Raw genomic sequence first — 25,742 nt, 5'->3', positions numbered from 1 at the left:
TCTTCATTATACAATACAGAAACCTGAGGACAGCATGGCAGAATGAAGAATATAGTTTCAGGTGTCACAATCTTTAATTTGACTCTGGGATCAGCCCTTCCCTTGGGGTAAGTTATTTAACATTTCTAACTTGCCATGTCATAATTTTTGTAATATTTAGAACGTTGTTAGAATCAGATGATATAACCTAACGGTTCCAGTATCAATAAAATAATGATTTTCAACAAATTTAGCCTCTTCTCTACGTTCATTTTTCTGCCCCCTATTATTTCAATACTGGTATTCACAGAGGATTCAAACTCTTCTTTAATTTTCATTGACACTCTTTCTGGGAAGTATCATACATTCTAGCATGGTTTATCCAATTAAGTAGACAACATCCAAACTTGACCACTCTCCCACCTTCAGACTAACTACTTGGCATATATTCACCTATGGAAACGTTCAAATTGACAGAAACAAACAAACAAACAAAAATCATTATCTTGCTTCAAGGCCCATTACCTCTCAGGCCTTTTGTGGTCATTTGCTTTAATCCCTGCATTAAAGTAATTATTGGTTCTTCTTTTTTATTCTAACTTTCATAGTACAATAATGCTGTTGGATTCTGTTTTAAAAAAAAATGAGTTCCATATCAAGACCCTGACTTGGTCTTTGACATCAGCTCTCCATTTGAGCTGCCTAGCACCAACTTAAATATGTATGGATCATCTATTGTGTTGGGTTTTGAGGATACAGCACTGACCCAGCACCTGCTCTTGAGTCCATTGGTAATTGCAATATGGTAGAAAGGCTTGACAGTAATAATAAATAGAAAGTAGCACTTGGGGGTCTAAACTAGTCTTGTAGTAAGAGAAGACTTCCTGAATAAAGAAAACCTCAAGTAAAAGTTTACTTTTCTACTCTAACCTTTGACTACTTATTACTTAACTTTTTTTTTTCTCTTTTCCTTACCAGGCTTTAAAAAATCTATGGCCTTTTCACAGATCACGATATTTCCTGAAGTATTATTCATTCCTGTCTCAACTCATATTCTTCCTTCAAGATCCATTTCAAAATTCTACTGCACCTTGAAAATTTACGTGTTGTGCTCTTTTTTTTAATTGGCTTAAATTATAGCTTTCACTCTGAAATGTTCTTATTTATTAAGATTTCTCTTCTAACACACTGAGGCAAAGGTCATGTAATTTCTAGATCTACAGAGCTTGTCATGGTTTCTCTCACTCAATAGGTGTTCAGGGACATTAATACCAATAATACACAATAATTACAACTAAAAACTAATATATTATGGGCTTATGTTGTGCCAGTTTAAGTGCTAAGGGTTTCGTATCCTGTTAAGCAAGTTATGTTCCCATTCCGTAGTTAAAAGAACAGAGGACAATGGAAAAATGAGAAATTTGCCCAAGTTCACAGAAGAGATAAGGATCAGATGGGATGGAACCAGGGCACTTCTAACTCCTGATGACTGGCTCTGAACCATTATGTATGCTGAATGAGCAACAAAAGTTGTTCAGGATCAAAATTGCTTACATAGAAGGGGCAATTCTAAGCCTACATGTCTGATTGACTCCTTTTCACTTTTAAACTACAGAAGGTGAGGTCTTTGAGGTAGTCTCTTAAGGTATTACCCCATCATTTTTCTTTGTGCATGCAGTATTTTTTCCTGGGTTAGTGGGAAATCAGTCAATCTACATTATACTGTAGATTGAATTTTAAGAGAGAATATGAACCTTTTGTGAAAAAAAAAAATTACATTATAGCATTACCTTTGCACATCATTGAGATCCAGCGTAACAAAGTATTTATTCTATTCATTCACTTGTTAGATCTATGAGCATATATTAAGTTTCCACTTTGTGTCTGGAAGTGTCCTAGTCTTTGGGGAGTTTACCATCTAACAGGATATTACACACAAGTCACTATCTACAATAGAGTCTTAGGAAACTATGATGTAGGTATACACGGGTATAATGACATTTTCAAAAACTATTATCTAATTTAGCTGTGGAATAAGTCACCACAAAAACCTTCATGAAACATTAGACAGGCAAAGAAGAAGGAAGGGGAACAACAGAGAATTCAGAAGTATGGTAAATAAAGGAACAGTCATAACAAAGAACTGCCAATGAATCACTGTAACTAGAGCACAGAGTAGATGTTGGAGAGGAGTGAGGTGTAGGCTTGAGAGAGGGAGGTTGGGTAATAATGAATCTTTTTCTTTTTTTTTTTCTCTAAAGACCTTGATCAGCTGATGAAGGAATTAAATAGAATAGGGGCATAATTAGATTTGTATTTGAGATAGAATCATGGGGTAAAGAATGAAACACATTTGAGAAAGCATTTTGGCTGCAATTACCATGTAAATGATGTTATTTGTTACCAAAAGAAGGATTATAAAAGAAGGAACAGGTGGAGGTGTCTGTTAGCTATCTTGATTATTACTCATGCCCCGAACAGTCACCTATGGCACACTCTAAAGAAATGGTTGTCAAACTATAGCCTAATGCCGAATAAGGACTGTTGCCTATTTTGTATGGACCATGAGCTAAGAATGGTTTTTACAGATGAGCATTTCCATTTAATTTGGTGATAGGAAACACTAATTGTAAAATCCAGTTTAACAGTATGTTGTCCCCCCACCCCTGAAAAAACAAAGTTTAAAAAAACACCCCCAAAACCACAAATCTAATTAGTAGACAACTACTATAAAAATATACTCAATTGTTAACTGTATTTTGAAAACCATCAAATTATGTAATTTTTTTTTTATAAAAGTACCTATAATATATTCAATTTTGACTCTTGGCTTGAAAATCCTAAAATATTTACTATCTGGCCCTTTACAGAAAAAGTTTGCTGACACCTTCTCTATAAAATAATTAAAATATTTAATTGAGGGATTAACAAAGTTATAGGCAAGATTAATAGGACTAACAGGAAAGGTAAAGCACTTGGGGATTATGAAGTAGAGAAAGTCATCATCATCTCATGGACCTAAAGGGCAATAGGAAGGAGACTTTATTGGCACTCAGTTGGAGATACAGTCCAGAAGTGAGGCTACTTCACAGAAGCCATGAACTTAATGAACTCAGATACTGGGAAACCTCTTTACAGCGGGGAAGAGTAAATCCTCTGACACATGTTGCAGAAATGATACCTTGATCTCTCTCTCTCTCTCTCTTTTTTTTTTTCAGTCTCTCACAATGCTCCCATTGGTCTAACACATCAGAGAGTCAGGGGGCAAGGGAGCCCAGAGTGATATTGAATTCATTGAGGTAAGCTTCCTAGGTCACAGAGTAAGGTGGAAAAGAATTGGGCCTGGATTTGTAGGGGCAAGGAGACAACTGCCAGCACAAAATGTAAAACACTAATAGGTATTTGGATGTGAGTACATGGAATGCAGAAAAGAAAACTGAATAGAGCACATACATTTTAGAAGCCATAGGTACTTTGGTGGTTATTGAATTTATTGATATAAGGCTTCTTAGGAAGAGTATTTCCAGTCAGGAGAGGATGTGGGCTGAAAACAAAACCATAAGTAACACAGGCATTTAATAAATAAAGAAGAATAGCTTGCAAAAAAGCAATAAAGAGGAAAAAATATTAAAAGCTAAAAAGAACACCTCCTTAAAGTTATTCTAAGAATTTAATAGCAACATATGATTTAATTGATTGCTATATAAATGCTGTGGTTAAAAGAAGGAAGGAAAATAATGTATGAATTCAACTGCTTTGGCTGAAGTGTGTGTGTGTGTGTGTGTGTGTGTGTGAATATAGGCTCTAATTTCAAAATAATTCTCAAATTCTACCATGTTTTGCCACCATCATGGTTACCACCCTGCAGGAATCAACAATTCTTACCTAAGCTAATGCCAAAACAGATTCTCAATATCCACATATATTCTAAAATCTATTTACTCATCACAAAAAAGCTTGAATTAAATTTTAATATACATCACTTTATTCTTCTGAAACCCATTTGAAACTCTCTCATCACATTTTAAAAGTAGCCCAAATTATTATGGTTCTTCCTCAGAGAAGAATGCTTCTGAATTTTCAGTCTGAAGACCTCTTTCCATTTTATGTCCCTTACTTTTGTTTCATTCTCTTTAATGGACTTTACTACCACTTGAAACTGTATTATTTATTCATGTGTTTTCTTATTTATTTTCTGCATTTCCACTGGAACGAAGGCTGGTTGAAGATAATACAGTTCTCTCCTTTATTCATGGCTCTATCTCCACTGCTTATGTATTGAGTGGAAGAATGAATTCCATCAGTGACAAGGGGCCTGATCAGAACATACATTATCCCTTTCAAATAAAAGTGCAATTACCCACATGGATTATTAGAGACATAGCTATATGAATTTTTTAGTAGGGTCTAAATACAAGGCAATAGGTGAGAAGAGGCTGAAGGTAAGAATAATGAAGACATAATGAAACCATAAAGATTCTGTGTTTTTGTGTCTCTATCAGCAGAAGATGCATCTATTTATGCTGAGGTTCCCGTTCTCTCATGGCTAGTTTTCTGGTATTTCCTTCCTGGTATGCTTCTAGTACATGCAGACACAAATTTAAAGCAGTGTCACTTCTGATCACTGTGCCTTTTTACTGTCTTTGATAAAACTTTGCACCCTCTCATCCAGTCATTGGGTTTTGTATCTAGTCCAAGTGTGGAACACAAGCCACTTCCTTAATTTCCTGAAGGCCCAGTAAAGGACAAGACTGTAGTCATTAATGAATTTCAGCTAATGCTGTGTTCAGGGTCCCCTAGAATTAAGAATTTCTAATAAGTGAACCTCCGGGCTTCTTGTTAAATCCAGTTAGATAGCTCTATGACAGAAGGCCAATAGAAATTTCTATGTAATTACTTTTAGAGACCAAACTTCCAAATTATTTGGACCTCAAAAGCAAGAGCATCCTCTCTTTTGCAGATAAGTGTTTACATTCTATAGCAGAGATACCTCAAAGTTTCCTCAGGAAGAAACTCTTGTTCTCCTGAGAAAATACCTCATACCCATTAAGTCGTTGACTTCCAAAGACCAGAACAAAATAATCAGAGTAATTGATAGTGCCATTTCCCAAAGTCTATACTTTTAATATTTTAAATAAAATAATTTACATCAATTAGATTTTAAATAATATCTGGCCTAATTCATAGTGATGAAAAATGCATTTCTGACTCTTCAAGGGCACAGACTGGCTAAAGACAAACTTAAAATATGTTTCTCAAAAAAGCACATTAATATCTCTCAGTCTTCCGCTTCTGAATTCAGATTTATAGTGACATCTCACTTTTCTCCAAGAATAATAGGTAGGCACTTGCTTTAAATTAGTCTAAAAAAAGGCCCACCATGGTCATTTTTTCCAAAACCTAGGAATTCTCTTCCAGAAGTAATTTATTCTCTACCTCTAGACGCTGAAACTGCCAACAATTCATAAATGCCATTTCCCTCAATTTGAACATACAAAGAAGTTAATAAATCAATACATTTCTCACCAGCCACCTAGTTATACATATATCATATAGAATCACTTCCTACTGCTTAACAATCTTGCAGGTTCTCCTTTGCCTACTAAAATTTCAAGTCCTTAGCTTATTTCACAAGGCATTTATAACATTTTTGCAACCAACCTTTCCTTTTATATCTCCTGCTACCACCTTACTATTCTAGTCACCACTTTGCCAAGTATTTCTTAAGTACGGTGTGTGAAGCATACCATGATGTTTGGGGACTGAGGATCGAGAAAACGTAAGCCCCATCCATGCCTTCAAAGAGCATAAGGTCTAATAAGTCATATGCTAGAACAGAGGTAAACGTGAAAGTTTTTGAAAACTGGAAAAACACTGTGATTAAAAAAATTTAATAGGGGAATGCAAACTAGTTTCAGGCTTTAGGGGAAATCTCACTGTAGAAATTTCCTTATCATGAGAATTAAAGAATGAGTAAAATTTTTCCATACTCAGTGCTTAGGGACTAAGAGGAAACAGTTCAAAGGGAGAAGGAATTTTTTGTGCTGTTACTTTTTCTGGCCTTCTTACCTTTGTAATTAGTTCTCTCTCACATGTCTTTGTGACCCTTTATAAAATGCAACCCCACTTTAAAAGCCCTCCCCAAATCCCAGCCCATCCCCTTTGGTGATAATTTCTTAAGGCTTGAGACTCTTACATGATGCATTAACCTCTCCAACATTCTTCCAGGTCTTGGTAGATCCCAGTAGGTGATAATAATATCAGTTAAATCAATGAGACATTTTCAGCCTCAAGAGATTTAGTTACCTGCCTAGGTCAAAGAGCAAGTTACCGCAAAGCCAGGATGAAACATAAGTCTTCTAATTTGGAATTCTGTGTTTTTTAATCAAATGTCATAGGCTATTTGTTTTGATACTATTGCCCTCATTTGCAGAGCTTTTCATTCTGGGGGAGACATTTTTTTTTTTAAATGGAAATGGAACAAGGAGTGTCCATTAAGAAGGTGAGTTCATCTGAAGTCATCTTGAGGTAAGAAAACACTGAAGTGAAATGCTTACTTTCTTCATTTTTGCATCCTTATTACAGGCAGTAAAGCTTTCTACATACTTCAGTAGGTCTTTGGGAAAAGTACTTAGATTGGCTTCCTCAGTTTCATTCCATTCTCCTTCCATTCAGTAACAAGAGAATTAATGTTAATTTGTAGCTAGGATACTACATGTAAATTAAGATTGGCCAATTAGTTGTACTTGTGTGAAAATCAGATGACGACATGGCTGATAGTATCTTTCAGATGCTATAGGAAGATAGAAATGCTCTGGGAGAAGTGAGTGATGGCCAGAAATGGCCTGTACATCATACTGCCCAGCTTCTTGAGTGTGGCACATTCAACCCTGACATTTGGGTAGTAGTGGTGGTGGTGATATCTAAAAGTCAAAGGCCTAATGGCAGTGCCAACTTGTAGGCCTCTGTCCCTTCCAAACACAAGTCCCTAGATTCAATCATTTTCTGCTAAAAGTTCCTTGGAATTTTTTGGTTTTGTTTTTGTTTTCTAAGCAGTCCAGACTGATATAGAGTGTTCAATAACATTTGCCAGCAGATACACCTTTCAGAGATCTTAAATGATCTTTGTATCTTATTTCCTTGTATATTGCCCATAGTTTCATGGCTCTATGTTAAAACAGATAAGATGACACAGAGATTGTTGGATATTCCCCAAGGGCTAACACCAGGGAGTAAACTAAATCTGAACATCTTTAATGATTAAGAGGACTTCTGTGGATTTAAGAGTAATCTTCAAATGCATAAATAACAGTGATTAATCAAAATCCTTTCATAATTTCCCTAACTGCTTCTAATTTGTTAAGCTCTTCACATACTTTAGTACTTTAGAATTTTAAATATGATTCACAATTATTATGCACTTTTTTGACCTCTAAACATAATACTTAAATGACATTGACTGTCATCTGAAAATAGGCTCCTACTGCTTTCTAAATGCTGAGTCAAAGGTAGGGAAGTTATGAAAAATAAATGAGGTAAAGCCAAGATGTTTACTTTCAAAGCAGGAGGCACTAATCTTGTAACAATGCTCTGTTCCACTAGCATTGTTATTGCTGCCACATGGAGTGATTGATGGGGATTTAATCATTTTATCTAATAGCTCTGGGTATTAGAAAATGATATATGCTACACTACAGTTTTTAGAACATTCCAAAGTTTTCCAAAAGTAAGAAATCAGGTATAGTGCTGCATTTTTTTTTCTTAACTTTCCCACACCTAAAATAATGTTAAGGGTTCTCTGATATTAATTATATAGAATTTGAAATTATGTACCTTTATTACAGAGGACAAAAAAAGTAATTGAGTCCATAATATTAGATTATTCCATCTAACATATGAAATCAACACACTCCTAACTATGTGTTTTAAATCTTGAAATAGCAAGATTTCAGGGACACCTGGGTGGCTCAGTCAGTTATGTGTCTGACTTCCGCTCAGGTCATGGTCTCGCAGTCCGTGAGTTAGAGCCCTGCATCGGACTCTGTGCTGACAGCTCAGAGCCTGAAGCCTGCTTCATATTCTGTGTCTACTTCTCTCTACCCCTCCCCTGCTCACTCTCTCTCTAAAATTAATAAACTTAAAAAATAAACTAAACGAAAATAAAATAAAGAAGATTTCACTCATACGACATTACATGGTTTAATATAAACTCTTGTAAACAATGGCAACATTTAAATGGTACTGGCCATATTCATTTTTACTTTAAGAACCATATTTTATTATAGACATTTCTTTAAAACACTAGGTTGTTAACTTATTTTTGGTCTGCTTAATAAACAAGCAAATAATAACATACCTAATGCAATAGGCAAGAGAGATTGAACTCAACTCTGCTGAAGGTGGGAGATAATTTCAAAGCTGTGGTGAGCTAGTGGAAAGTAGGCCATTGTAAGAAGGCTGGTCAATATGACTAGGATATATGCATTTGCTAACTGGCCTCTATTGAATTAGGGTCTTACCCTCCCACAGAGACCAGGAGATGGAGGCTATATCTTTCTCAATGACCTTATTTCAAAGGGCTGGAGACTGGGATCTTTAAGGAAGGTCTTTAAGGAAGGTCTTTAAGGTCTTTAAGGAAGACGTTCTAGTGTGTAAAACTGGCAAGGACTGCAAGATTTACATCTCAAAGGGACAGAAAGAATCTACAACTGCAAGTTCTCTAAAGTAAATGGTGTAATAAAAGGAAGGCCAGGGGCTTAGAGTCAGGAAGAAAACTAAAATTTAGTCCAGTTAGGGGAGTGCTAATACCAGAACATTTTGTCCACTAATCATGTGCAAATATAGCAATTGACTGGAAAATTATTATGTGATTACCAAGCTGTGGAAAATGCCTATTAAAGAAAATAGGGCTTTTAGAATTTTTATTTTGAATATTTATATTTTTAAAAAGCAAAAAGACAACACTGATTGTACCAAACCTGAGCTATCACCAGTTCACTGACAGTTTTCTTTTAGGGTAACATTGTCACTTTTAAGTCACTTTCTTCTTTATTTACCATAATTTATTTTTTACCCTAAGGTATGCTGATCTGACAAATTAAGAATTTAAAGGCACATAGTAAGTATCTTTAAATTGTTTCTCACCTTCTGAAAACCAGAAATTTACCTACATTCATCAAGGGATTTCATATTTTGACACCAATGTAGGAAATGTATATTCCATGTATTTATCCTTGTGTTTGATCTGTGTGTTTGATTTGTTCTGAAACTGTGTTTTCATTTTAATAAATTACACTCTTTTCCAGTATTCTGGTTATTTTCTGATGGTACCAGTCTTTGCCTTATCAGTACATCTTAAATTATATGCTCACTTAATTATCTCTCCTAGATTTGTGATCTTAATGATATGAGATTTTGACATTTAAAATTGTAACTGTATCTGCATCACTTTTGTTTCTTTTGTATATTTTCTCTCGTTCCATTAATGCCCTGTTATAATCTTTCACCTCTACATTTTGAGGCATTTTTAACAAATGGGTTTGTGGTGTAAGCTTTCCCAGCTTCACAATTAAAGAATTACATGATTATTCTATTAACTTGGACAGAATCTATGATTTATGTCTGATACTTCAATTAAAGTACTTATTTTTATTTCTAAAATTTTTGAGAAAAATTTAATACTGTTGAGAATACTACATGAACACATTTTTCTGAGTACTCAGTAATAGCCAGGTGCCACAATAAGCAATTTACATGCATTACCTCATTCAATTTCTCAGAACTGGAGTATTATATTATTAGCTAATAGTGTCGTGATACCATTTCCACTTATTATTAGAGTCTGTGGTATTGATCCCCATAGTTTGGAATGCAAAAATAAAATCACATTTGAGGCTTGCTAAAACACAAGTTTCTAAATGCAACAAATAAGATTTAACTCCTATCTCTGGAACTTAAATGTATGCATCTTTTACTTGACCCCAGGTGATTCTGAAGCAAAAGAAATTCGAATTGATGAGGGAGCATAAGGCAAGCTGAGGGCAAAGTACAAACTAGCACACCTCTCTCCCCCAAGATTGGATAGGTGTGATATTCCTCAGGCACTCCTGGCTGCCCAAGAACAAAGGAAAGAAAACAAATGGTTAACTGATAGAGATCACACTCATATAGGACACAAGACACGGGCCTCCATCAATTTACAAATATCTTAGTAAGTTACAAGAAAAAGGCAATCTTATCAATAGCCTGATCTCCAGAAACCTATAGACTCAGTTTCCTGGAGCCCCAATATCACTCCTCCATGGTGATATTAGGAACAAAGGCAAGAAGGAAATGGCAGGTAAAATTAAATTTCCTTTTAACCTGCAGCCTATTGACAAATACTTGAGGCAAATACAGAGTATAACATTTCTCCAGGAACTGCCTACTGTCTTAATGTTAATGTTTTGCTAGCGGGAAAAACAACCTTAGCTTGACAATAACTAGGCCTCCAGTATCCTGTGAGTCTTCTTTAGCATATTAAAATGTCTTTGGAAACTTGCCCTTGACTTTACCTCCCCAACTCCATAGTGTATAACCAGTCACTCTTCATAACCCCAGTGCAGCTTCTTCTGCCCATGGTCCTGTCCCTGTGCTTTAATAAAATCACCTTTTTGCACCAAAGATGTCTTCAAGAATTCTTTCTTGGATGTCAGCTCTGAACACCCCCATTACCCCAAAACCTCATCATAATCAGCTCCTAAGGAAAACAGTTCTAGGAAATAATTTTAAGATAATTTTAAGATAAATTAGTTGATCAGTTCTCTAAAGGATTTACATCAAGTATAAGAAATAGCACAGATGTAATGTCATAGTCTTATATTATTTGTCAATATTCTCTGTGGTACTTATGCTCATTAATGTTACAAATACTTTGATAAAAATATTTTTAATTTCTTTCAAATTAAGCATACTTGAAAGAAAATGTAGACATGACTTTTATTCTCTCCTAGTCTTTTCATCCTGAGATTATTTGGTACTAAGTATTACATTGTTAAATTTCACCTTTTATCAGTCAAAATCAAGACATTCGCCTTTAAAAATGAATTTACTATGTAATTTCTTCAAATATAACCTGGAAAAACCTCATTGGATTGATTTTACATTATTTGAGATTCTCATGTGTTTATCTTAAATGATTTAAAACTGGTGTGGTGTTGAGTGTGTGTGTGTGTGTGTGTGTGTGTGTAGGAATAAAGTCTTAATTTCAGCAACAGAAATGAACGCTGTTCCCTTACTCAATTCAGTTGTTTCCATATTCCTTCTAAGTAAACTTAATATACCTGAACTGAATATCTTTAAAATTCATATATTTGGTTCCAATTTTTCTTACTTTTTCAATTAGAAAGAAATAGTTATGTAAGAGGCATACAAGCTATTCTTTTCCATACTGGGGATTTCCCTCTGGGAAAGAAAGAAGATGACATAACATATTCACCAATCTGTACAAGATGATAGGTCTACTGGCAAACACATTAATGGTATTTTCTAGTAGTAGAAATTTTTTTATGAAATGCTTTTAGAGGGATGCAGCTAGTCTATGATTGCTTATGGTAGCCTGTAATGTATAGATTTATGGAACATGGCTCTCCAGAAAATGTCATAAAAGCTATGAAACTATATGTTTATAAAATGCAGATGTTGCATGATCAAAATATCTCTTTCCTCTTAAGCAATTTAGATGCATGCATTAGTTAGAAAACACACATATAAATCTTGGCCAGCATACATTTGGATGTACCAAAGAAGGACCTGCATAGCTATGGTTGGTAGTCCTTGCTTTCTTTCTGCTTCACTAATGACTTGTAATTACTTGTGTTCTTGATATGGAAGATCACTGATTTGTATGAATCTGATTTGAAAATTTAATAATTTGTGTTTTCTCATTCATCATACATGATTTCTACACCAAATGGGCATAGTTTCCAAATGATCTTGATAACACATTATTAATCAGAATGATAGTTTATTATATGAAGGCACAGAAATTTATCAGGTTAAATATATATATTTATTCGTATTTATCAATATTTATATTTATACCTATATATTTTGTCTCTACAAATGTTTTTATGTATATATATGTGTGTGTGTGAGTGTTTGTATGCATAGTTACAAAGATACATGTTTATGTATATATAATATATACTTATATTTTATATTATGAATATGTAGGTTTCATTATGGACAATAAAATATAATAAGTAGATTGTTTGAGAATGTGCATTTAAACAGATACAATTAAGAGAAATTTTGAAGATTTTAGATATCTGCAACCTAAAATTAAAGTGTTGGCAAGGACAGTTTTGGAATCAGACTAAGTCTCAACCTTTCTTGCTAATAGAATGAACTAAACCACATGCAAGGAGGTAATTGGGGCAAATAGTGCTTCAACTTGAAAAGGGATTGGGGTGGAGATATTTCATTAGAGATTAAAGAATAAGATTACATTGGGATGGGCATTAAAATTAAGGATGTGTGCTTATCTTGCATAATTGGCAGTATCTTGTGTGCTTCAAATGCCTGTCAGCATCCTGGGGTTCTACAACCAGCAGTGACAAACAAGTGGTCATCAATCCTCATTTCATTTTCTTAACTATCCTACTTGCTGCCTTTAACACATAAAAGGGAACTTGAACATGGTAAATTCAGAGCCCAGTGTTTTGATACCTACTCTTTTGATGTATTCTTTTTAATTGACATAAACTGTTGATAATTTTAATGATTTCTTCCTTAATTCCTATCCATCCTCTTTCCTGAAAAGGATTGGTAAGACTAAGAGACAAATAATGGCACAAATTCATTTAATTTTTTTTTACCTTAGTAAATGGAGTTAATAAACTTTGACAAACTTGGACATATGTAGAAAATAGCATCTCATAAGAGAAGTGCTGTTATGAATTCAACCTAGAATAAATTAACAAGCTAAATTTTTTTTTTTTATTTAAAAAAATTTTTTTTAATGTTTATTTATTTTTGAGACAGAGAAAGACAGAGCATGAACGGGGGAGGGGCAGAGAGAGAGGGAGACACAGAATCGGAAGCAGGCTCCGGGCTCTGAGCCATCAGCCCAGAGCCCGACGCGGGGCTCGAACTCACGGACCGTGAGATCATGACCTGAGCTGAAGTCGGACGCTTAACCGACTGAGCGACCCAGGCGCCCCACAAGCTAAAAATTTTTAAATAGCCATATAACGGAGGTATAAATTTTCTTCAAGTATTGTGATCGTAAGAAATTTTATTAATCACAGAAGAGTGATACTACTTTAAAACGTGTGATTCCCCCAAAGTTTGTCTAAATCTTTTAAGAGCTATTACTCCATAGAAAAGTTAAATTTAAAAAAAATTATATAAAAAGTTTTTATATAAAAGCATGTTACACAAAACATCACTCAGGATTGTTATTAGTGATCATGAACTGTTTGGTTTTGGTCCATGATGACTTTTTTTTTTCTTTTATGAGAGACAGGGGGCACAAGTGAGACAGGGGCAGAGAGAGAGAGAGAGAGAGAGAGAGAGAGAGAGAGAGAGAAGTAGGGCTCACTTGAAGCAGGGTTCATGTTCACCTGAGGTTGGGCTCATGCTCACCCAGTGCGGTCTCAAACTCATCAACCATGAGATCATGAACTGAGTTGAGGTCAGATGCTTAACAGACTAAACCACTCAGGTGCCCATAGTCCATGATGACTTAAGTGCAGAAATGGAAATTAAGTATTCAGAATCTTTTACAGCAATTTACATCTGTGCGACAGCCTAGCATGGGATCAGTGGGCTTGTCTTATTGAACCAGCTATAGTATAGACCAGTTAGTGTGCTATCAAAGTCATAGGTTGTAGAAGGATGCTTTAAGGTTAGTTTGCCAAATGTAAAAAAAAAAAAAAAAAAAAAGGACATAGAAAAAAACAATAAATTATTGCAATTATTTCACAGGTAATTTAAATTTAACTATGAGGTTAGTAACTGATGAAGGATTGAAGATGGACTATGAAGTGTAACAACAATGAATACTTCTTGAATACAATTTAAGTGAACATTCTGTTTTTCCTTAAATTATATTAAAAATCTCCTTCCAGTTCCCAACAGATTGGAAATGAAAAAAATATAATATATGTAAATTGGTTATGGAACACATAATAAGAAGCTCTGAGCTACAGCAGTTTGTGGTCCCCTGAATCAAGGCAGCAAAAGATCTCTTGAGGTTAGCTTGGATCCATTGCACAAGAAAGCACTGGGACTTTTCTTTTTCTCTTTCTCTCTTTCTCTTTTTCTTTTCCTTCCTTCATTCCTTCCTTCCTTTCGGAAAATAAGAGCTAGGCCTAATAGCTAAATGGGTGAAAATATGATCAGATCAGAAGTGATTGATCTCCAATAAATGTATTATACATATTAACCACTTCATTACTTGATTACTTTCATGAATAAATAACCTATCACATATGTGAATCCATTATTTTATTCATTAAGAAAATAAATAACACTGGTCATCAGCAGTACAATTGATGGGTATATATTCTAACTGAAAACAGATATCATTACCTTCAATGACTGAAATATTCTCTAGGAAACATTTTAAATGTTGGATTTTAGAGGATCTCCTTATTAATAATAACTTGTTTTTAATACTTGAACAATTTTCTGTGGGAAAACTATATATATATATATAATTTGTAAAATAAGTAGGGGAAATTACTATCAAGTTTAATATTTCTAATATAAAAAAATCTTAACTGATGGCTGTAGAGATGGGAGATAGACACATTTTGATGCATCTCTTTTAGTATGTTGTTAATGAAGCTATCAGGGTTATTGAGAAGACTGGGATCTGTACCATTTTTTCCTACTTGCACCAATTTCTAATTTTTAGGTCTCCAGAGACAAACCATATTTCTAATTTAGCTGCTTCAAGCATAGAAATGACATTTATAAATTGGTACACAATCTGAAGATAAACACTCCATCATATTGTGATAGATAACTCAAACTTTAATTACTCAGATAAAACCACTTTCATTAAGAAACATGTTATATATTATACAACCAAATCCCTTCATTAAATTCTATTAACACAATTAATAAGCAATTCACCCAATGCATTGCTCTCTTTATCACTGGTTTACTTTGAATTATTAAACAAACCTCTGAGTAGAAGCCCCCATATGAATTTCAAATACCACTTATTTATTTAACCAATATATACTACACATAATACCTTATTTGTATGCATGTAAAAAAAATTCCAGTATTTGTTTATCTTTCAAGGACAATGGAATCGCCTAGATTTAAATTCAGCGAATAAAGTGTGCTAAGGAATAGAAAGAAGAAAATAAATTCAGATGCCAACTAAGTGGTGACCTTCACCTTCTCCAGAGACCCTAGGCACCCTGGAGAAAAAGTTACTGAAACTTTGCTTTTACTGGTACAGCACTGCTATTTATTAAGTATCTCAGAATCAGGGTTTGTGCAATTTAAATTTTATCCTGTGATCTCTGTAGTTTGGTGTACTTTAAAGGCAGGAAAAACGAATTGGGCTACAATAATTATGTTTTACAACTTTAGATCAGATCCAACTCCCAACCTCAAGAGTTTCTGATATCTCTCATCCCATTCTTTGTTTCCTCACTTAAAATGTCAGTATTCCTTGTGAAGAACAAAGCACATTGCTAGAAAATGCAGTACGGCCACAATAGGATGTTCTGAGTGGTCCAGTATAGTTGGAGATAATCTACACGTAGCTTGTTTTACCAACCTGGGACATAGATTTTTAGACAAAAAGTTGATGGTTTTCCAACCAAAAAAATATACTGAGTTAACTAAAAGAGGAAGACAAACTGATAAATACTATGTTGGCTTTTTTCTTTATTTACAAAATGGGGAAAAAACCAATTTTTATCAACTTTGGCATATCTCTGACAAATTTTGCCCCATCTTTAACTTTTCCCAAGATTAAATAGGCTTTAACAAGATATTGTATTTTTACATCACCAAGTTTTAATGACATAGTTTTCAGTTGTATAACACACCATTAGGACTGAATAAAAAAATTAGAAATTGTAGTTTTACTTAAAAAAAAAAATTGCTGTCAATTCCACATTTGAAGTTAAACTGAAGCTTGAACTCATTTAAAATTAAACTCAAATTTGAACCTCATGTAGAGCATAAATTAATCATATATACTCATCTGTTCCATATAAATACTTAAAAAAATACATGTGTGATCATAGGAGTATCTCCAATTCAAAACAACAAAATACATTCTAAAACGTTTGATATTGAGTTTAACATGCAAAATTCCTATAAAGGCAAATGAAATAATCCTCAAAATGTATTAAATTGTAAAATATTAAGAAATGCTAGCTTTTTTTTTTTTTTTAACTGTAGGGGAAGGAAACATGAACACAGATCATTAAAATTTGGTCCTGATCACTCCATAACTTTCCAACTGAGACCAAAATTTTGCTGGTTGGCCTGCCCAACTATAACAGCCTAAACTCAATGATGCTTTTCTAGAAGTTTAGATATCCAGCTCAAAGAGCAGAGTGAAGGAATTAAAATTAGGCTGGAACTGATTTTGATCTCTTAACTTCTCTAGTAACTGCTATATTTAAGAAAGAACATTACCTGAATTCCTGGAAGGATTTTTAAATGACCAAGTTCATAAAAGACCAAGAAAAAAAATGGAGAGTCCTTTGAAATATATTTTATCAATTTGTCTTTACTTATTTTCTACATCTCTAATCAACAATAGAAAACAGTGATTAGCTGTCAAAAATTCCTTTTGTAACTTGAAAGACTGAAAAATGATAGAGAATATCAACAAACATTACAGTTAAAAAAAAGATGAATTAAGACCATTTTAATTGTTAAAAATTCAAAGTTGATTCTCTTTCCTATCAAGTTACAAATTATATGTATTACATTATTATATCATTTTGCATTATGTATATGTATGATATTACATATTTATACATACACATTTTCATGTAAATAAACTGTCAAGATTTACTATCAGGAAATAAATATCTAACATAAACTTAATTTAAGTAAAAGGAATATGAATTAATGTGCTTCTCTTTGCCTTACATATCAAAAATTCTAAAATTGAATACTTTAGGTAGAAACTTAGTTCCCAGGTAACTTGCACATATACTGACATACCCACAACGTACGAAAACAATTTTTAAAAGTATATTATTATATAATGTTTTTAGTCTTAAGGTAATAATTAAATTTAAAACAAAAGTTGTTCATATGCAGCTAACTTTTTCAAGATTTGTCTTCTTTTTATTCTCATTGCTAGAATATTTTCTATGTGTTTTAAGACTCAGATGCTTTTCATATATTGATAGTCACTGAGCTTCAAGGTGAATCTTTAGTGTTAATATAAATCCTATTATATCTTGCTTCCTTAAATCCTTAAACACTATACTATTGCAGTCTACTCTTTTCTCAGTATATCCCAGTCATGATATTACTCACTGTTTTTCAACCACATGAATCTCTATCATAATTTCATCCAAGAAACCTCCATTTTATTCCAAAATTTCCTTTTATAATCCAACTGTTGTCAGTTCTTACCTAGAAATTTTTGTAATAAACCATTTTGTACAAAAATCTATATTATTTTTTTTCTAATGAGTGATATTAGGCTCAATAGAAAAAATAGTCACAACTGGTTGAAGTTTATAGTCCCAAAGTTTTCTCTTACAAGTTCTTTAAAAAGTTTTAAAGCAAATCAGAAGCAAATAAGAAGCAAATCAGAATATCAGCAACATTATAGAAAAAGGATTATGAGTAAATGCAAACTAAGGACCACAACACAATATTTTGGGGGGCTTTTTGAAACATTCTAAATCAATACCAGTGTGTCAATATTTCTGCACATCTTTACAAAGAGGAATGTCAACTTTTGCTTCAATAATTTTGTCATTTTCATAACAAAATTAGAGTCTCAGTAATACACTGAAGACTTTTGTGCCTAGCCAAGATATAGTAAATGGTACAAGATACACGTTTTCACTGAAAACAACCAAAAATTGAAGACATAAAGGGACAATGATTATGGAGAGGTGAAAAGGAAATAAGGCATTATATTTATTTTTTGAGAGAGAGAGCATGAGAGAAAGAGAGCATGCTCACACATATGTATGCAGTGGGGGAGGGGGGCAGAGAATCTGAAGTGGGCTCTGTGCTAACAGCAGATAGCCAGATGCATGACTCAAACTTACAAACTGTGAAATCATGACCAGAGATGAAGTCAGACACTTAACCAACTGAGCCACCCAGGTACCCCATCAGGTGAGTACTATACTATGATCTCTCCAACTTACTGCCATGAGAGTATTTCCAGGCACAGGAACAGGATACTCATATAAAGCTGTGAAGAATCTCTGATATAAAGAGATGAAGTTGAGATTCTGGAGAAAGGCAAAGAAAATTTGTAGGATAAATCCAGGAGAATAAAGTACTGTGCAAATAGAGAAATTTAGATCAATATGAAGGGCTTACATCGACTATCTAGCAGAGTAGTGATTATTGTATACATCAGAGAAAGGTAACAAAGGGCAGATAAATAAATGTCTGAGAGGAATAGATAGACATCAAGTGTCCAGTGCTTATGCAGGGTGGCATGTTCCTATTAGAAAGTCTAGGAAACTACAATGAGATGTCACCTCACACCTGTTAGAACAGCTAAAGTCAACAACAAAGAAACAACAGGCATTGGTGAGAATGTGAACAAAGAGGAACTCTCTTTCATTGTTTGTGGGAATGCAAAATGGTACAGCCACTGTGGAAAACAGTAGGAAAATTCCTCAAAAAGTTAGAAATAGAACTACCCTATTATCCTGGGTTTCTACCCACAGAATACAAAAATGCTAATTCAAAAGGATACATGCAGTCCTATGTTTATTGCAGCATTATTTACAATAGCCAAGATATGGAAGCAGCCCATGTATACATCAATAGATGAATGGATAAAGAAGAAATAGTATATATATATACAATGAAACATTATTCAACCATAAAAAATGAAATCTTTCCATTTTTAACAACAGGGATGGAGTTAGAGAGTATAATGTTGAGCAAATAAGTGAGTCAGAGAAAGACAAATACCATATGATTTCACTCATATGTGGAACACAAGAAACACATGAGCAAAGAGAGGGAGGGAGAGAGGGAGAGGGAGGGGAGGAGGGAGGGAGAGAGGGAGGGGGGAGGGGAGAGAGAGAGAGAGAGAGAGAGAGAGAGAGAGAGGCAGGCAAATCAAGAAACACACTCTTAACCCTAGAGAACAAACTGATTGTTACCAGAGGGGAGGTGGGAGGGGTGGATGGGGATTAAAGAGCACACTTACCATAATGGGCACTGAGTGATGTAGAGAATTGTTCAATAACTACAGAGGTGCCTAGGTGGCTCAGTTGGTCTTAATTTTGGCTCAGGTCATGATCTCATGGTCATGAGATGCAGCCCTGCATTGAGCTCTGGGAGGACTGTGGAGCCTGCTTGGGATTCTCTCTCTCCCTCTCTCTCTCTCTCTGTCCCTCCCCCACTTGTGCTCTCTCTCTCACAAAATAAATAAATAAACTAAAAAAATTGTTAAATCACTATATTGTACACCTGGAACTAATATAACACTGCATGTTAATTATACTGGAACTAAAATAAAAAAATACGAAACACTATAATAAAGAGTTGGAAACCTCATGATTCATGGAGCAGCGGATGAAGTACATACACGGGTCTTGTCTCAACAACAGTGAATAATTAGCATTAGAATAAACATAGCTCTGTTCCTGCCGCCAAATCTTAAAAACAAGAATCAAAAACAATGGACTGTTTTTAGATAATTAAACTATATCTCAGAACAAAAGTCATAAAGATCTATTGGGGAAAACAAACACAAAAACAAATTCCAGGAAAGGCAAGGGTAAAATTCACCAAGTACAACAAATAGAATCTAATAAAAGATTGACAGTGAAGCAAAGATTAAGAAAATTTGACCAATAATGAGGAAAATCAACAAAGTGATACTGACTCAGAACTAAATCAGATGTTAAAATTAGCAGACAATGACATTAAAAGTTACTGAATCACATATACCCATAAAAATTTACAGTGACATGAAAAAAATATTTTAAAAGCTCCAACTTAAATATCCACACATTAATACCATATTGTCTTTGATGAAAAACATACTAGATATATTAATGGCATATTAGAGATTTTAAAGAAAAAATAGTGAACTTGAAGATATAGGATTAGAAATTTAGAAAAAGGCAGAAAAAAATTGAAAAATTAGATATCACTAATGGGCCATAAGAAAACATTCAGTTGCCTATGCATGTAGTTGGAGACCTCAAAGGAGAGAAAAAGGAGGACACAAAAAAATTTGAGGAAAATATAGTGCAAACTCTTCCCAATTTGATGAAAACTATCAACCTACAAATCCAGGACGTTCAGCAAACTTAGAGCACAAGCAACATGAGGAAAATTATATCAATGTGCACTGTAACCAAATCATCCAAATCATATGACAAACATAACATTACAAAAGCATCCTAATTATGTTCAAAAAATCAAAAATGAAGATTCCAGCAGAATCTTTTTTAGAAACTGTCCAAGGAAGAATGTTGCAGCGCAACATTTTTAAGGAAATGAAAAAAAGAAAAAAGAAAACCAATACTCATGATCTTTATGCCTACTGAAATCTTCCATAAATGAAGATAAAATAAAAACCTTTTCTGACATACATACACTGAAAATTTGATTACCATTTAGCCCAAACTTTAAGAAGTGTTAATGTCTGTCAGGCAAAAAGAAAGTGACAGCAAATGGAAATAGGGAGCAACACAAAAGAATGTAGAGGTCCAGAAAGAGTAAATCTGTAAGTAAATAAATGATTTCTTAATATCTAAATATTTATTTTTAAATAACTGCCTTTATAAAGATAATTTATTGTGAAATTTATGAATAAATAAAATACATGATAAAATTATCACAGTGGTTGGAAGGTAGAAATGGAATTTTAATACTGTAAGATGTTTATACTTTAAGTGAAATGGGATAATACAACTTGCAAATAGATTGTTATAAGTTAAAATATGTATCACAGATGCTAAAATAACCACTTTAACATAACAAAACAAATAATTTAGCTAATAAGCCAACAAAGGACATAAAACTGATCGTAAAATTACAATAGATGACAGGAAAAAAACAACAGGTAGCTTAAATATTTTTTTAGAAAGAAATATGAAAAACTTAAATTTAACCATATCAATGATCCCATTAACTAAAAAGGGTTAAATACATCGATTAAATGTCAAATATTGTCAATAAAGATTAAAAACTAAGACCTGTTTATATGCTTCTATTAAGAAATATACTTCAATATAAAGAAACCAATAGGTTAAAAGTAAAATGTTGGGAAAAGATATGATGCTAACAATAGTCAATAGGAAGCTGAAGTAGCTATATTAAAATCAGATAAAATTGATTACAGAGCAAAAATTATTTCCACGGATAACAATTTTATTTCATAATGATAAGTCAATTCTTTAAGAGGATATATGAATCTTAAAATTGATGTGCTTGAATAACAGATTCAAAATACATGAAGCAAAAATTGATTTAACTAAAAGACAAAAATACAATTTTGTTAATGATGTCAATATTCTTCTATCAACATGCTAGAACATATAGATAGAAAATCACCAAGAACAAAAGAGTTGAGAGAAGGAAGCTGGGAAGAAAGCAGACTAGGAGGACCCTAGGCCAGCCTCATCACAGGGATAGAGCTAGATAACGCTCACATCAGTGTAAATAACCCAGAAAATGATCCAAAGACTTGCAGAACCAACTCTATAACTGAAGGTAGCAAAGAGGCCACACTGAAGAAGGTAGGAGGGGTGAAGACGTGGCTCAGGAGAAAAACAGACCCTGGCTGTCTGCAGCAGGGAGGGAGCTGGTGCCATGGAGAAGAACAAAGATACTTTCAAATCAGGGAGCCCAGACATGGAAGACAAACCCCCATAACTTTGGATTTGAAGGTGAGATGGCCTAATTTTTTGAGTTCTTACAACCAGTGAAACTCAAAGATTTGGAATATAAAAATTGGCAGGCATGGCTGTGGCAGAGTCAGAAGGGCATAGTAGACCTAGTCCCTACCTTTAATGAGGCAACAGAACAAACAACCCATGCAGATACAGCAATGAAGTAGCAGTTTGAAGAATGCCCAGGGCAGACAGAAGTGAGTGATATACTCATCTCAGAGCATGGCCCTGAGAGGCAGGGATCATGGTGTGACCGCAACAGGAACAAAGGAACTGGTACTCACCATTTCTCTCCTCCATTCCCCAGGATAAACACATGACGACCTGTGGAAACCAGCATAGTACCCATATATGTGACCTAACTTGTTTACACCAAGTTCCAGCGCACTGTGCACCTGTGGGTCTGCCCTTTACAGTCATGTTTGCCCCAGTCTTGGTGCTGTGGGCCCCTTGGCCAGAAGACCAGCACAAACCCCATCAATGCATCATCTTCCAACCCACATATCTTCTGGGAGCTTAGTTCAAGTGGTGGCAGTGGCAGCAGTGGCAGGTCTCATTTCACAAGCAGACCAGAATACACCTTGTTAAAAGGTGTCCCACTCCTGCTGGGGAACAAACATTGCCCACAACAGGCAAAGACAGACTCTAACAGACAACTGGACTGAAGGAAAAAGAGGCCAGGACTCAACAGCAGAAGTTTCAACAGAATTAGAAAAAAAATGAGGAGAGAAATACATTTTATCTCAGATAAACAACCTAACCTCACACCTTAAAAAGCTAGAAAATAATTAACAGACAAAACATAAAACTAGCAGAAGGAAGGAAATAATAAAGATTAGAGCAGATATAAATGATAATAGAAACTACAAAAACAAAAAACCTAAATCAACAGATCAATGAAATCAGGAGCTGGTTTGTGGAAAAGGTACACAAAACTGATCAACCTCTAGTCAGACTCATCAAAAAAAAAGGAGAGAGAGGACCCAAATAAACAAAATCACCAACAAGAGAAATAACAACCGTCACAGAAATACAATTAAAAGAGATTATGAAAAATTAACAACAAATTGGACAACCTAGAAGAAATGAGTAAATTCCTAGAAACAGATAACCTACCAAAATTCGAACAGGAAGAAATACAAAATTTGAGCAGACTGATTACCATCAATGAAAGTAAATCAGTAAACAAACAAAACAAAACAAACAAACAAAAAAGCTCCCAACAAATAAAAGTCCAGGACCAGATGATTTCACAGGCAAATTCTTTTCTTTTTTAACTTATCATTTAATGTTTATTTTTGATAGAAAGAAAGACAGAGAGTGAGCAGGGGAGGGGCAGAGAGAGAGGGAGACAGAATGTGAAGCAGGTGCCAGACTTTGAGCTGTCAGCAGAGCCCAAAGATGAATGAGCTTGAACCCACAGCTGTGAGATCATGACCACACAGAAGTCAGACTCTTAACTGACTGGACTACCCAGGCGCCCCTCACAGGCCAATTCTACATTTAAAGAAGAGTTAACACCTATTCTTCTAAATAGAAGAAACAGAAGAGGAAGGAAAACTTCCAAATTCATTCTGTGAAGCCACTATCACCCTAATACCAAAACCAGATAAAAACACCATAAAAAAGGAGAAATACAGGCCAATATTTCTGGTGAACACAGATGCAAAAATTGTCAACACAATACTAGCAAACTGATTCCAACAATACATTAAAAAAAAATCATACACCATAATCAAGTGGGATTTATTCCCAGAATGCAAGGTGGTTCCATATTCACAAATGAATCAACATGGTACATCACATCAGTAAGAGATCATTTCAATAGATGCAGAAAAAGCATTTGACAATGTACAACATCATTCATGATAAAAAGCCTCTGCTAAGTAGGTCTAGAAAGAACACACCATGATATAATAAAGGTCTTGTATGAATAACCCACAGCCAACATCCTACTCAATGGTAAAAAACAGAGCTTTTCCTCTAAGGTCAGGAACAAGCCACTGCAACTGTTAGCCACAGCAATCAGACAACAAAAAGACATAAAAGGTATCCAAATTGTTAAGGAAGAAGTAAAACTCTCATTATTTGCAGTTTACATAATACTAGGTATAGAAAACGCTAAGGACTCCACCAAAAAAACTACTAGAACTGATAAATGGATTCAGTAAAGTGCAGGATACAAAATTAATGTATAGAAATATGTTACATTTCTATACACCATTAATGAAGGAGCAGAAAGAGAAATTAAGAAATCAATCCCATTTACAAGTGCACCAAAACTACTAAGATACCTATGAATAAATCTAACCAAAGAGGTGAAAGACCTGTACTCTGAAAACTGTAAAACACTGATGAAAGAAATTAAAGATGACAGAAAGAAATGCAAAGACGCTCTATCTTCATGGGTGAAGAACAAATATTGTTAAAATGTTTATACTACTCAAAGCAATCTACACGTTTAATGCAATCTCTATCAAAATACCAACAGCATTTTTTTTTACAGAACTAGAACAAACAATCCTAAAATGTATATGGAACCACAGAAGACCCTGAATAGCCAAAACAATCTTGAAAAAGGAAAACAAAATTAGATGTATCACAATCACAGATTTCAAGTTATGACACTAGCATAAAAATAGACACAGAAACAATAGAACAGAATTAAAAACCCAGAAATAAACTCACAATTGTATGGTCAATTAATCTTCAACAAAGCAGGAAAAAAAATCCAATGGGAAAAAGACAGTGTCTTCAACAAATGGTACTGGGAAACTGGAAAGATACATGTTAAAGACTAAAACTGGGCCACTTTCTTCCACCATATACAAAAAGAAATTAAAAATGCATTACAGACCTAAGTGTGAGACCTGAAACCATAAAACTCCTGGAAGAGAGGAAGGCAGTAATCTCTCTGATGTTGGACACAGAAACATTTTTCTAGCTATGTTTCCTGAGGCAAGGGAGATAAAAGCAAAAATGAGCTATTTGAAATACATCAAAATAAAAACTTCTGCACAGTGAAGGAAATAATAAGACTAAAAGACAACCTACTGAATGGGAGAAGATATTTGCAAACGGCATACCCGATAAAGGGTTAGTATCCAAAATACATCAAGAACTAATACAACTCAGCACCTCAAAATCAAATAACCCGGTTAAAAACTGAGCAGATATGAACAAACATTTCTCCAAAGAAGACATCCAGAGTACCAACAGACACATGAAAAGATGCTCAACAACACTCATTATCAGTGAAACGCAAATCGAAACTATAATGTGTTATCAGCTCATACCTGTCAGAATGACCAAAATTAACAACATAACCAACAACAGGTGTTGGCAAGGATGTAGAAAAAAAGGACTCTCTTGCACTGTTGCTGGGAATGCAAACTGGTGCAGCTACTGTGGAAAATAGTTTAGAGGTTCCTCAAAAAATGAAAAACAGAACTACCCTACAGTCCAGCAATCATACTCCTGGGTATTTATCCTAAGAACACAAAAACACTAATTCAAAGGGATATATGTACTGCTAAGTGTATTGCAGCATTATTTACAATATGGAAGCAGCCAAAGTGTCTATTGATGAATGGATAAGGAAGATGTGGAAATACACACATATACACTATGGAATATTATTCAACCATAAAATCGAATTAAATATTGCCATTTCCA

Source organism: Panthera pardus, unplaced genomic scaffold (assembly GCF_024362965.1).
Source record: "Panthera pardus isolate Hobbes unplaced genomic scaffold, ASM2436296v1 HiC_scaffold_2, whole genome shotgun sequence".
NCBI lineage: Eukaryota > Metazoa > Chordata > Mammalia > Carnivora > Felidae > Panthera > Panthera pardus.
Note: the sequence above shows the minus strand (reverse complement) of the source record.